Source organism: Chlorocebus sabaeus, chromosome 3 (genome assembly GCF_047675955.1).
Source record: "Chlorocebus sabaeus isolate Y175 chromosome 3, mChlSab1.0.hap1, whole genome shotgun sequence".
In the NCBI taxonomy this organism is placed as follows: domain Eukaryota; kingdom Metazoa; phylum Chordata; class Mammalia; order Primates; family Cercopithecidae; genus Chlorocebus; species Chlorocebus sabaeus.
The window spans coordinates 94,116,388-94,130,750 of record NC_132906.1 but is presented as its reverse complement, the minus strand read 5'-3'; the positions used below and the strand labels follow the sequence as shown (position 1 = coordinate 94,130,750).

Below are 14,363 nucleotides of genomic sequence, written 5' to 3'. Positions count from 1 at the left end.
CTAAACAGTAAACGGCTCCCATTTCTTGTCGTCCATATCACCGATTCTCCATTTTCCATCCCAGCCTGTCCTGCTCCAGCCTGCCCTGAGCTCCCGAAGCTGGTGGTCCCCCTCAGTGGATCTTCCCCCACAGGGGCACCTGCTGCAGACCAGGTAGGAGAGAGGCAGGGGCCTCCTCCCCTCTCCTTCCCGCCTGCCCCTACATCCTCCAGTGTTGCTTTACCTCTGCGGCCAAGATTCTTCCCGGGTGCCCGTTCCATTGCATAACTCCTCCAGGCTCTACGAACAGAACTTATCCCCGCCCCCAAGCCTCTTAGGGTGAAACGTGTTGTCTGTCTGCCATTGTTTCTGGTCCCTAAATGGCAGCATCCTTTGAAGGATCCTTGAACCATGACCTCACCGCAACAAACAGTCCCTTCATCAAACTCCCTTCCAAATCCCTCCCAAGAACACCTTGTTTCCTGCAAGAACTCTGACTGCTGGAGCCGGATTTTGACTAAGCTTCTACCTTGTAAACTGACTGTGGGGTTGGGGTCGAGGCCCAAACGGAGGTTGTATAAGGCACTATATCAAGGCTGCCTGCCTGTCAGGAGTGTCTGCTTTATTCAGTGGTAAATGCGAATTATTTTTCATTCTGTAGCGAATACTACAGGGCAGCAGCCATGCCCTCTTTATCCTTGCTGGCTCAGGTATCCACCCTCTGTGTGGCTAAGGGTAAACTCTGTCTCTTTTGAGAAAATCTTGGTAGCTCCATTTCTCTTTCCAACGATTGGCTTCAAACAAGCTCAAGTCAATGAGTCCCAGCAGGAAGCCTGCTGGGGGTTGTCTGGCCAAGGTTTTCTCACTCCTACAGGAACATAAACAGGAAATGCTCCTTTTTCCCTGGCGGATGTTGCATTCCCTGTCTGGATGCAATGCCTGGTGCTCCACAGCCCTTTGCACCCACGAGAGAAGGTGGCCGGAAGAGCATCTTCACTCTGGCGGCCTGGGAAGATGAGAAGAGCAGGAGTCCTCAGCACAATCAGACAATTCACCAAAATCCTGCTGCCCTCATCTGGAATTTCCTGCTATGAGAGATGTCTTCATTTAAACCACATGAGCTGGATTTTCTAACACATGTCAGCATCTTCGTGGTAAATCTAAGGAAAAAAAATCAGAACTATTAAAAAACAAAGTCCAACTCACCCTATGCGATGGTTTGAAAGTGTCCTCCCAAATTCACATGTGGAACTCTAATCCCAGATACCTAATCACTAATCCCAAATATTAAGAGGTGGGGGGCTTGGGAGGTGATTAGGAATGGGATTAGTGCCCTTTAAAACAGGTTTTTGGGAGGCTGCTTGCCCTTTCTGCCATATGAAGATGCTTAGAAGAGGCCTTCTATGAGGGAGAGAACTTTTCTTAGATGCCAGATCTGCTGGGACCTTGATCTTGGATTTCTCAGCCTTCAGAACTGTGGGAAGCAAACTTCTGTGTGTATGAATAGCCATCTAAAGGATTTTGTTACAGCAGCCTGAGCAGACTAAGACACCCTGTGAGTCAGTTATTTTTGGCTGTGTCATGAGTGACCGCGAGTGCAGGAGCTGAAACAACAGTGAGTGGGTTACCATCTCTCAGGACCCTGTGGAATTGGCGAGATGGTGCTTCTGCTCCACCTGGTGTTGGCTGGGATTGTCCTGCAGCTGCATTCTTCTGGGGGCTCAGCTGGGGCTGGAAGGTTCCTGTGGCTCTAATCACATAGCTGGGATCTTAGCTGGGGTGATAAAACACTGGGGACAGGCTGGCCTTGCTGTCTGTCTCTCTGGCTTCTCATCATTCAATCGTCTAGCCTGAGTGTTTACATGGGAACCCAGGAGGGTCAATGTGGACACTATACAGCCTGTAAGGCCTGGGTTTGGAAGTCCGAGAATATGACTTCTACCTTGTTCTGTTGGTGAATATAAATTCCAAGGCCACTAGATTCAAGAGATAAGGACATAGATTTCACTTCTTAATGGGAAGATCCCATGTACAGACAGGGATCCTTATGAGGGATTATGAGAACTCCTCCTAATCCTTATGAGAGATTATCATACAGGGAATTTATGGGGGATTATCTTTGGAAATAATCTACCATAGACTGACTAAACAATAATGTCATGTGTTGGTGCCCATCACAGTGAGTTCAAAAGTGAAATGACTGCCAAAAATTCTACGGCCTCCAAGTTTCTTCATTCACATCCAAGCAAGAGAGACTTCACAATGATGGACCAGCTAAGTCATGTGCCCACTCCTGGCCAGTCCATCGCACGGATAGCAGAGTCCCTGAGATGATGGGCTTAGGCCCGAGGTCAGTGCACATCACCAAACTGGTAAGTGTCCAAGGTGAATGAAATTGTCTTAGCCTCAGGTAACCAGGACCTACCCCTGACCCACTACCAGCACAGCTGCTTCACAGTGCTGGAGGGATAGAATGAATGAGGAGGAGGTAACAGTTAGGAGGCCAACCCCAAGACTTGAAATTGTGGGTTTGCAAATGGGTGCTTCAGGCGACACCCTGGCCACACCCTCACCTACACACAGACTCATAAACACCCATCCTCCATTCCTCCCTCCGCCTTTCTTTCCAAAGAAATCTTGGATTCATTGGCCCTTAAGTGAAAAAAACTGGAGGGAAATAAGGGCGTGGGGGCAAAAAAAATGAGGTCTTCCTGTAAAGACAGTTCAAAAGAATTATTGCACGGAGACCCAAAATGACAAACCTAAAGCCAGAGCTATTGCTGTAGACACAGAACCAGGAAGTGTGAATTTTTAATGAGTGTCATTTTGGTGCTAGAAAGAGCTGTTACCTGAAGGTAGTGACTCAAGCTGGGCCTCCGAGGGCAAACAGCCTTGCTCCTCCAAGTTATTGGCCCATGCTGTCCACGCGTCTCTTGAGTTGCTGTCCCCACAGGTCCAGAATTACGTAGGTGACCATCTCCCCAGGGATTGGTCCTAAAGTTCTTTTTTTTTTTTTTTTTTTTGAGACAGAGTCTCGCTCTGTCTCCCAGACTGGAGAGCAATGGTGCAATCTCAGCTCAATGCAAGCTCCGCTCCCCAGGTTCAGGCGATTCTACTGCCTCAGCCTCCCCAGTAGCTGGGATTACAGGCACCCGCCACCACACCTGGCTAATTTTTGTATTTTTGATAGAGATGGGATTTTGCCATGTTGCCCAGGCTGATCTTGAACTCCTGACCTCAGGTGATCCACCTGCCTCGGCCTCCCAAAGTGCTGGGATTATAGGCGTGAGCCACCACGCCCAGCCCCTAGAGTTCTTCAATGGCAGAAACTTCACTTTTTGCCCCTTCATGGGCCATTCTCTAACCTCCCTGGTCCCTTGTTCTGGAATCTTCTGCCCCACCCCGTGTTTGGCCCCCTCTTAGTCACTCTCAGATGCCATCTCTCCCTACACCTGCCTGGGTTTCGGCTTGGTTATCATTAATCACTCCCCCTTAGCATTCCTAATGGCACCACTTAGTAAAGCTTAGTTATTTTTCCACAGCAGTATTTCTAAACCCTGGTTATAGATTAAACTCATTTAGGGAATTTTTTTTAACCAATAGCACTTCCCCAGGCTGGGCATGGTGGCTCACAACTGTACTTCCAGCATTTTGAGAGGCCAAGGTGGGACGATTAAGCAACCTAGCAAGACCCCATCTCTACAAAAAAACACACAAAAAATAAAATTAGCTGGGTATGGTGGCCCACACCTGTAGTCCCAGCTACTCAGGAAGCTGAGGTAGGAGGATTGCTTGAGCCCAAGAGGCTGAGGCTGCAATGAGTTCTGATCATGCCACTGCACTGCAGCCTGGGTGACAGAGTGAGACTGTCTCAAATACTACTACTAATAAAATAGTACTTCCCCAGGCAGTATTTCTCCCAGACACTTTGACTCAGTTGGTTTGGAGTGGGATCCAAGCTTTTGTAAAAAGCTCCCAGCATAGCAGGTTTCAGATTCATTCATCTAAATGTCTGTCTCCCACCTGAATGTGAACCGGTTGGATGATCAATTACCATCAGTTATCAGTCTCTCTCTCCTTAGGCATAGCGTGGTGCTCAACAGATGCTAAAAGAATTAGTTATACATAAACTGCTATTTTAGCTGATGAGCGTTAACAGAATAAAGGAAGAGCGTAAGGCATGAGCACTCGCAGAGTGAAAAGTGCCCCGTGCAAGGCCATCCATCCCGCATGACTCCTGTCACCGTGAAGGAGAGCTGTGGAGAGTGAGGTCCTGCTCAAGAGCCCCCGAGATCATCTGCCATGCTCTGCCAGGTCATTTGTCCTGGAACGTGACGTAGAACATTGTCTCCTGTTCCAGGAAAGGGCCGCATATGCAACACGGCCCCCAAATGCCGAAGGAGCTGAGAAACCAAGGAATAAGCCAGATCAATCCCATTTGTTAGTAAAGGGTGTTTTATTGGGGGAATTTACAGACAGAAGCATGGTCTTGGGTGGCTGGAGGATAGGGAGGTCTCTGTACCTGTCACCCCAGACCCAGGGCTTCTGTGCCCTAGGGAAGAGGTGTAAGTGCTCTTTGCAAGACAGGCAGAGTGGTAGGTGTGTCATGGCCCATAATCTGTGTAATCACATCAAGGCTGACATGGTCACACACTAGGGACAGGAAATCACATAGGAATTGGGAGGCGCTCAGGAGACTGGCGCTGGTCTGAAGTCAGCATGCTGGATCAGCACCCAAGATGGAGTTGCCACTGACTGGACCCACATCTCCCCGGGCCCAGGAGGAGTTTGCGGGGGGCAGGGCCTCTGATTATTTTTGAAAATCTAGTTTAATTTGGTTATTACATTGGTGTCAAAAATGGAATACATTAAATTTCATTGTACTTCTTAATAAAAAATGAATAGCATGAGTGCCAATCTCAAAGCATAACAACATTTAATCTTCCACACAATGCTGGTGTGAGCTCTGCCGTGAAAACTTGCACCGCATCCCGGGATTCCTGGACGTGCCTGGGTTTAGCTGTCAGGGGATCTCCTATTTGTCACTTTCACACCCATCCTGAGACGCCATGCGTTCTTGAATTCTGCACCTTTGAGACTTTTGTCTCCTCTGTCACTTGAAGTCTTTTTCTTAAAGTTTCTTCCTTCAGGTGTTCAGATGCAGGTCAGGAGCGAGACTGGATGAGCCGGGGTCTCCGGGTCTTTTCTCCTCAGCAATGAGCGATCATCGGCTCCATTTCACGCCTAACAATGGGTAATCATGCAGAGTGATTGCTTGTCCCAAAGCGAGCCTAATCAGGATTAATTTTGCTTCTCAATGTCCCATTTACTTTTTATTTCTCAGTGAGAATATAGGAAAGGAAAGTATGCTAAGAATTCTTTTCTTATTTATTTTATACACTCCCTTCTCCTTTGTTCTACTTCTCTAAAGGATCAATGATTTTAATTCCAGTTTTCTTCCAGAAAAAAACAACTAAGTTCCTCGTAGTGCTTAAAATTACCAATAAAGTAATGAAAGCAATTTGTTGGAATCCTTTGTCTGAACAGTAACTTTAACATAGACTATTACAGCTCCTCTCCAACAAAGTAAAGATGATAGGGTATCTGAAATAAGAGGTGGATGATAATTAGAAATTTAGCATTAGTCAAAGTAATTTGCACCTTTGCTCAAGCAAGTTGCTTGAATATTACATAACATCACTTTAATGAATGTTCAATTTATGAAAACCAAACTTTTTACTTTTAAAGGTAAAACTAAACTGTTTATTTTCTAGAAAACTGAAAACTCACCCCTTTAGTCTTGCTGTGTCCCCAGGCTGGAGGGCAATGATGCGGTCTCGGCTCATTGCAACCTCCGCCTCCCAGGTTCAAGCAATTCTCCTGCCTCAGCCTCCTGAGTAGCTGGGATTATAGGCGCCCGCCTCCATGCCTGGCAAATTTTTGTATTTTTAGTAGAGACAGGGTTTCACCATGTTGGCCAGGCTGATCTCGAATTCCTGACCTCATGATCCGCCCACCTCAGCCTCCCAAAGTGCTGGGATTACAGGCGTGAGGCACCGCACCCAGCCACCCCTTCACTTTTTCAAACAGAAAGATAAAATGGTTTCTCTTAAAATATTTTTCAGCTATTGTAACTTATAAGAATACTTAAATATTCTTAGACAACTGGAAATTAGCTCAGTCTGCTCAAAAAGCCAAAAAAGTGTGTAAAAAATGTAATGGTTTTGTATGCTACTAAGTGAAGCCAGCCTAAAGGGGCAAATACTGTAAGATTCCACTGATATGAGGTCCCCAGAAAGGTAAAATCCATAGAGACAGAAAGTATGATAGAATGGGGCTAGAAGCCCCTTGACAGGGGCTGGGGTAAGGGAGGATTGGACAGTAAGTATTTAATGGGGACAGAGTTTCAGTTTGGGATGATATAAAAGTCCTGGAATGGATGGCAGTGCTTGTACCACAGTGTGAATGTCTGATACTTCATGCCACTGAACCGTGCACTTAAAATGGTTAAAAATTTAAAAAAGAAAAAGAAAAAAATAGTGTTTCCAGAACCAGAGATAACTTTTTATGTTAATATTCAATTATTCTGAGTTCCATTTCAGAAGACAGAGCTCATGAAGAAGAAAGCTCTTAAAAAAGAAAACCAATCAGGAGTTCAAGACCAGCCTGATCAACATGGTGAAACCATGTCTCTACTAAAAGTACAAATATATATATATTTTAGCTGGGTGTGGTAGCGTGTACCTGTAATCCCAGTTCCTCAGGAGGCTGAGGCACGAGAATGTCTTGAACCTGAGAGGCAGAGGTTTCAGTGAGCCAAGATCGCCCCACTGCAATCTGGCCTGGGCAACAGAGCGAGACTCCATCTCAAAAGAAAAAAAAAAAAAGAAAACACAGCCAGGCACGGTAGCTCACATCTGAAATCCCAGTGCTTTGCAAGGCCAAGGCAGGCAGATCACTTGAGCCCAGGAATTCGAAACCAGCCTCGGCAGCATAGGAAGACCCTGGTCTCTACAAAAAATAAAAAATTAGCTGGACATGTTGGCTCACACCTCTGGTGCCCACTACGCAGCAGGCTGAGGTGGGAGGATCACCTGAGCCCAGAAGGTTGGGGCTGCAGTGAGCTGTAATTGTGCCACTGCACTCCAGCCTGGGCTACAGAGCAAGACCCTGTCTCAACAACAAAAACAAAACAACATCGATGAGACCAGTTTCTGCCTTAGTGACACACGTGAAGAAAAACTCTGATGCCGCCGTGGTTGTGTTGGCAGCTCACAACCTCACCACGTTGAATGTCGTCATACAGGCTGCACCAGTGCATGCTTCAGCTTGGATCACTTTAAGGAGGAGATGGAAGCTGAGGCTGGAGACCTGGCCATGTGCCAGGAATCTCACACTCACCCCTGTGTACTTCTGTAAACAGACGGCAGCACGAGTGCGGGGCTCCACTGCTCCAGTTTTTCTGATAAGGAAACCTAAGTATCCAAAATTCCACTACTTGAAGACAGTGAAGGCAGGAATCATCCCCGGGCCAGCTAGATCCCAAGGCCACCACAGGCTTGTGGCTGGATCACCAGTCTCCTAATCACGGCCATTCCCAGCCCCGTCCCTGCAGTCTGCTGGCCTGACCCACCGCAGGACAGCTGGAACCCACAGTGGGTGTCGTTGGTCTCTGGCACACACCTGCTTCTCCCTCACTTCCCCTCCAAGGCCCATCTTGCTAAGGTGGAACGAATGAATTGAAAACACCGGCTCTGCAGTCAGGGGCAGGCACGGTGCATCCTGCAGCAATGCCTTAGCCTGCCGAGGCCCCTGCTTGCCTGTCTGTAAACTGGGCACAATCATGCCACCTACTTCTTGGATCCACAGAAAACGACTTTGCCTGAGGCCAGGCACTAGGGGCCACCTTCCCCAAGCACACTCCTCTCACCCATCCTGCTGGGTCTCCCTGATTTTTCCCGCCTCGTCCAGGGTCCAGGTCCACCTCTTCCTCCAGCTGGAGGGAAGATGGTCTGGTGGGCGTGGTTAGTATCAGGGAGCAGAGAGACCCCAGCTGAATGACAGAATCTGTATAAAGTGGCCGGCAGGCTGCCCAGTGCACAGTCTGCTCAGCAAGGGTTTTTCCTTTCTGCTTGGTCCCCGCCGTCGGATGCACAGAACCCGTATTCTCCTGGTCGCTGCAGTCCAGCGGCAGGTTCCTGATAGCTCACACCCCCGCTGAGGTTCCACGCAGCGCGGATCAGCGGCTTATCACAGGGTGCATCACAGGGCCCTCCCTCCAGACCTGCTGGGTCCATCTTCAGGAAAGAGGCCCAGGCACGTGTATCTTTCAGAGGCTGACACCCTGGGTAAGAGTCTCTGCATTGAGTAACCCAGGACGCCTCTGGTGAGTTCATCCTAACAAGGTCCTGGGATGTACGGATATTCAGGACCACCTGGAGATAGGCCTCAAACCTGGGTTCAGCTCTCAGACCACTCGAGACTGCTGCAGGAGGCTCTCATCTTCTTTGTAGATAATATTTCAATGGGTCAGAAATAACCTTCTGATTGGGAATGGAAGAAGAAAGGCATTGAATGGTTGGTTTTCTTCTGTGTAATCCTACAGGGGTACACCAAGAGTTTATTTTCTGTATTACAATGAAACTTTGTAAAAACTTTAATGTTAGCCAAAGAAATGCACTTGCTTTTTTTTTTTTTTAATTGGAGTCTTGCCGTGTCGCTCAGGCTAGAATGCAGTGGCATGATCTCGGCTCACTGCAATCTCTACTTCCTGGGTTTAAGTGATTCTCCTGCCTCAGCCTCCCGAGTAGCTGGGATTACAGGCATGCACCACCACACCCGGTAATGTTGTGTTTTCAGTAGAGACAGGGCTTCACCATGTTGTCAGGCTGGTCTCGAACTCCTGACCTCAGGTGATCCACACGCCTTGGCCTCTCAAAGTGCTGGGATTACAGGCATGAGCCATGTGGCCGGCCACATTTGCATAGTTTTAAAAGAAAATAGTGCTACCCAGCCATAAGAATAACCCGATGTCCTTGCCATCGCCCACTCTGGAATCCCCTGCAGAGAATCACTCATAGCTCTTTGCTCCTCTACCTTTATTGTGTCCATATTTCCAAATCATATGCTTATAGCATAATTTTGAAAATTTCAACAGCACCAGTTACATGGGAAGATAAATATTTAGCTCATTCATGCTCCTACCTCTAACTCTGTCTCCTGCATGTGTGCCTGCAGAGGCTACACGGGTCTCCATTCAATCCCTGCCTGTGATGGTAACAAGATTACATGACTGCATGTCAGTGCATGTGCTACATGCTACATGCCGCCCCTGTGTTCATGCATTTTCACTGCATCTTCTTTCTTATACGACCCTTTTTCCTTGAAGATAATCATCGCCTCCCTCTTTCATTTTCTTAGCTTTCTTTTTTGAGACAGAGTCTCGCTTTGTTGCCCAGGCTGGAGTGCAGTGGCGCCATCTCAGCTCACTGCAACCTCTGCCTCCCTGGTTCAAGTGATTCTCCTGCCTCGGCCTCCTGAGTAGCTGGGATTACAGGGGCCCACCATCATGCCCAGCTAATTTTTGTATTTTTTGTAGAGACGGGGTTTCACCATGTTGGCCAGGTTGGTCTCGAACTCCTGACCTCAAGTGATCCTCCTGCCTCAGCCTCCCAAAGTGCTGGGATTACAGGCATGAGCCACTGTGCCCAGCCTCATTTTCTTAGCTTTCTGTATACTTTCTACTAGTTCACAGCCATACACTCATGTTTGTCAGTGCCATTCTATATATGTTTTTTATTTTCTGGAGACATCCCTCCTGTCACCCTTTGGCATTCTGCCCCAATCTGATGATGACTTTCTAAACTTGCTGCATACTTCTATACTCAGGCTGCACTTCACAGGTGTCAGGAATTCCCTCTACCTCTCTCATAAGCCCTTGTTTTCTGCATTCCATGATGCCTTCCTCCTTGATTTATCTGTTTAATTTAGTAGAATGTATTCTGTAGTAGCTTCCTGGGAAAGGGTGCATGAAACATCAACAGTTAAAATATTTTTCTGACCTTATAGTGATGGATAATTTGGCTGGGTATGTTAGTCACAAGTAGGAAATATTTGTCTTCAAAATGTTCAAAGTGAAAGGTGGTGGTGGCATAGCGTTTAATCTTTCTAAATCCCAAAATTAAAACAGAGCAACTAGACAGCAAAACCAAAAACCTATGAATCACATTGACAACAAAATTATATAACAAAGTATCCCCATGAACCTTTGGATTGGGGGTGTGAGTACAAGTGGGTGTGTGAGGAGATGTAATAAGGGAGTCTTCAGAAGGATTAGACTTTCTGCATTTTACTAAATACAAAACTTTAAAACAGCAAAATGCATTATGAAAATTTCTTAAAATGATATTTTACATAGAGAATTTCACTTTAACTAAAATAACTTGTTTCAAACAGCAAGTAGGTTAAGTTTAAACCAGTACCTTTCCACTATAAACCATTTTCTGAAAATTTTCTCCTGTTCTTCAATCTGAAATATAAAGGAAGGGAGACTTGCCAATTTTGGATAGAAACGATCAGTCTCTGGACTAGCTTAGCAGGAAGTAGTAAAATTATCGTACTTGGGTTAGTGTGACATCTCACATGAAAAGAAAATGCCTGGAGAGTCTCTGCAACCAGAGAGGCTACAGTGCTCCACTCCCTTCGATCTACTTTCAGAAGCCGTGAGAAAGGTTTTGGGCACACATCGTCAGCCAGAAGCCAACACGCTGAGCAAACCGTGCTGCAGTCTGTGTACCTGACGTGCCTCCAGCCTTTGAAGATAAAAATAAAAAGTCTTTTGCCCCCGACTAATCTAATCAAATTAAATTAAAATGTCATTGAGTTCCGTGTGCCCACTTTGAAATATTATTAATAACAACAGCACTTGCATTCATTTCTATCTTCAAGGCCTTTCCTAAACACCCATTTTTTCCATCTCTTCAAGGGGAGCATCTGCTGAACGGGATGGGTGAAGTGATGGGAAGCAGAGGAGCAGGCCTGCGGCCGCCGTGAGTACATCACATTGTGTGATGGGGGATGTGGGAGTGTCTGCGGGACACTGGCCGGAGCTTGTGTCTTTCACAGATGTAAGTGCGAGGGCGATTCTGAATGTGCTCTCAGGTTCGCAAGGCTCTTAATGAACCTCTTTATCACCTGTTTGGGCTCTGATTTTCCATTGTTCAGAATTCCATATAAATTACAATGGAAAAAATTTAAAAAATTAACTCTTTTAGTTGTTGTTATTCCTGAGGACTCAGAACCGTGACTGATGTGAGGCTGGTGAGGCCGTGTGAGCCTCGGGTCAGTAGCGGGCAGGGCTCGGAACCTCTTGCCACTCCCTGAACCCTGGTGTGACCAGATGTCCCACTTTTCCCTTAAGCTGACTTTCTCCGCCTCCCTCCCTCCCTCCCCACTTCCTTTCCTCCCGCCTGCTCCCACCGTTCCCAGTCTGCCCATTTTCCTCCATTTATTGGCACTGGATGCCCACACCCAGGGCACACTAGGAAGCTGCTGAGGGTGAGCAGGCCTCATGACAATGTCATCAGATCAGGGTTTGCTTCAGAGGCAGGTGGGGAAGAGGAGGTACAAGATGTTCGTCTTGATCTCTGCTGTATGAGAATCGATACCACCAAGACTTCCTCAGCATAAAGAAAATGTCAATAGCTTTGTGGCTTTTGGACCCAAATGAGTATTAAGTGGCTGCTTATTTTTAAGGCTCATTTTTAAGGGACCATTTTTAAACCCTGTTGTTTGCTATAATACAATTACAAAATAATTTTACTTTTGTAAGCTTTACTGTAAAGAATCTGATCCTATTACCCAACTTAGGGTATATTAACTAGATTTGGTTGCTTTTTATAGTATGAAATACAAACTTCTCCAACTGGTCATCATAATCTGGCCAACCTCTACGTATTCATCCAGATTTCCTTCCTTTCTCAGCATTGCTGTCTCATCCCCCTGGAACATCTTCCACCTCATCCACCAGACTCAGCGCTACAGTGCTCCCCTCGTTCCTGAGCCGCTTCTGTCTCCAGGACTTCAGGAGACACAGTTCTGATAGGGCTCACAACATTCCCACCCCATGCTGGGGGGCTCCATTGCAATCCCCTGTCCTCGATGGGAACAGAGCCTGATGTCCCTCCCTTGATCAGGTTACATTCTCTTGTAAAGATGAAGGAATTCTTCAGTGGAATTAAGATCCCTAATCAGTCAACTTTGAGCTAGTCAAAGGGAAGGTTATCTTGGGTGGAACTGGATACAAGATAGGGAAAGTCAGAGAGATTCGAGGCTGCAGAGATGTGCTCCTGTTGGCCTTGAGGGAGCAAACTGCCGTGCTTTGCGGGGAGCCACATGAGAGGGAGCAGAGGGGCCTCCAGTAACTGAGAGCAGGTCCCAGCGGGCAGCAGCAGGAAACAGGGGCCTCAGTCCCACAAGCACGAGGAACTGAATGCTGCCAACAGCCAGTAAGCTTGGAAGGTGACCTTGACCTTCAGATGAGCACCTGGCCCAGCAGCACCTTGACTTCAGCCTTGTGAGGCCCCAGTCAGAGGACCTAGCTGGTCACATGCAGACTTTTGACCCATGGAAACAAAGAGTGAGAAATGTGTATGGTTTTAAGCACCTAAGCCTGGGATCATTTGCTGTACAGCAAAAAGAAACTAATACAGGGGCCGGGCGTGATGGCTCATGCCTGTAATCCCAGCACTTTGGGAGGCTAAGGTGGGCAGATCACCGGAGCTCAGGAGTTTGAGACTAGCCTGGGCAACGTGGGGAAACCTCATCTCTACTAAAAATACAAAAATTAGCTGGGCGTGGTGGTGGGTGCCTGTAATCCCAGCTACTGAGGCTGAGACAGGACAATCTCTTGAACCTGGGAGGCAGAGGTTGCAGTGAGCCGAGATCGCGCCACTGAACTCCAGCCTGAGCGACAGAGCAAGACTCTGTCTCAAAAAAGAGGAAGGAAGGAAGGAAGGGAGGGAGGGAGGGAGGGAGGAAGGAAGGAAGGGAAAGAAACTTCATCTCAAAAAGGAGAGAGAGAGAGAAAGGAAATAGAGAAAGAGAAAGAAAGAAAGGAAGAAAGAAAGAAAGAAGAAAGACTCCATCTCAGAAAAAAGAGAGAAAGGAAAGAAAGAGAAAGAAAGAAAGAAAGAAAGAAAGAAAGAAAGAAAGAAAGAAAGAAAGAAAGAAAGAAGACTGCATCTCAAAAAAAAAAAAAGAGAGAGAGAAAGAAAGACTCCATCTGAAAAAAAAAGAGAAACAAAGACAGGTATCCTGTGGCACATGGTGTGGTCTTCCAGCACTTTCTCTGCTAGAGAGAGTGGTAGAACTGTAATTTTTTGATGCTATGATGGCCTCTTGCACTGCTTTTGTGAATTCCTTCAGTGGAGGGACGTTCACGTCGCCACCATTGTTTGCAAAGCACCGTTTTTTGCAGCCCCCATGCTGGTTTGTGCTTCTGTTCCGTGAGCACTTGGCCTCCCAAAGTGCTGGGATTACAGACCCTGATAGTCATCCCTGTTGCAGATGTGAGCCTCCAGGCTGTGGGGCGTTGGGACACATCTCTTGGTGTCTTCCATGCCTTCCCTGTTCACCCCAGCTGCTTCCCCAACACATCAACTGTGTATCATGTTCCCTCCACCTGTGGAGGCTGGCCTCAGGTTCCTCCTCTTGGTGAGGCCTGCTGGAGGATGTCGGGATGGTTTCTGGGCCTCCAGCTTTCCCAGCTTTCTCAGCAGGCACCCATGCCTGCCGCTACATCCTTGCTCTCCCTCCTGGAGGTGCCACTGTGCATGGCCTCGGACGGAGGATCATTCCAACAGCCACTCGCCCCTTACTGCTTCACGTGAGCAGCTATTCCTTATGCACCCCCCTTTGGCACCTGATATGGGAGGGGACCATTTGGTGCGGAACGGGCAAGGTTTGGTCTTTAACTACAAGGAATGTGAGGAGAGAGGCTCCTCTTTCTGTTCCCTGGGACAGCCAGTGTGTGGTGTTGGACCAAAGCACACGGATGTTAGTTATTCTTGGACCAGGGACCCAAAGGAACGTTTGCAGCTCAGACCCAGCCAGACTTGGCTGCAGCTCCCGCCCCACAACCTCTCTTGGTAATTTTCTGAGCCGTTTCTAATCCTGGCTTTCTGGCCTCCTTCAATTCTGTGAGCACCTGTATCCTTTCAGTTAATTACCTCTGACTCCTAAGATAGCATGATTCAGCCAGGTGCAGTAGCTCACACCTGTAATCCCAGCACTTTGGGAGGCCAAGATGGGCAGATTACCTGAGGTCAGGAGTTTGAGACCAGCCTGGCCAACATGATGAAACCCTGTCTCTACTAAAAATACAA

General features: G+C 47.4%; 2 long non-coding RNA genes across 3 annotated transcripts; one reads left to right on the top strand and one right to left on the bottom strand.

Moving 5' to 3' along the window:
* The first annotated feature begins 2,310 nt into the window (after window positions 1-2,310).
* On the top strand, window positions 2,311-12,960 carry LOC103214822 (uncharacterized). Of its 2 annotated transcripts, XR_489827.3 has the most exons (3): window positions 2,311-2,351; window positions 10,964-11,027; window positions 11,962-12,960. It is a non-coding gene; the product is annotated as an uncharacterized lncRNA (long non-coding RNA). The 2 variants fall into 2 exon arrangements; XR_012092633.1 differs by lacking the exon at window positions 2,311-2,351 and having other exon boundaries at window positions 8,702-11,027.
* Window positions 4,970-8,590, bottom strand: LOC103214884 (ATP11A upstream neighbor lncRNA). Its single transcript, XR_012092694.1, has 3 exons — window positions 8,112-8,590; window positions 7,834-7,975; window positions 4,970-5,583 (listed from the first exon to the last, which is right to left on the bottom strand). It is a non-coding gene; the product is annotated as an ATP11A upstream neighbor lncRNA (long non-coding RNA).
* Window positions 12,961-14,363: the final 1,403 nt, after the last annotated feature.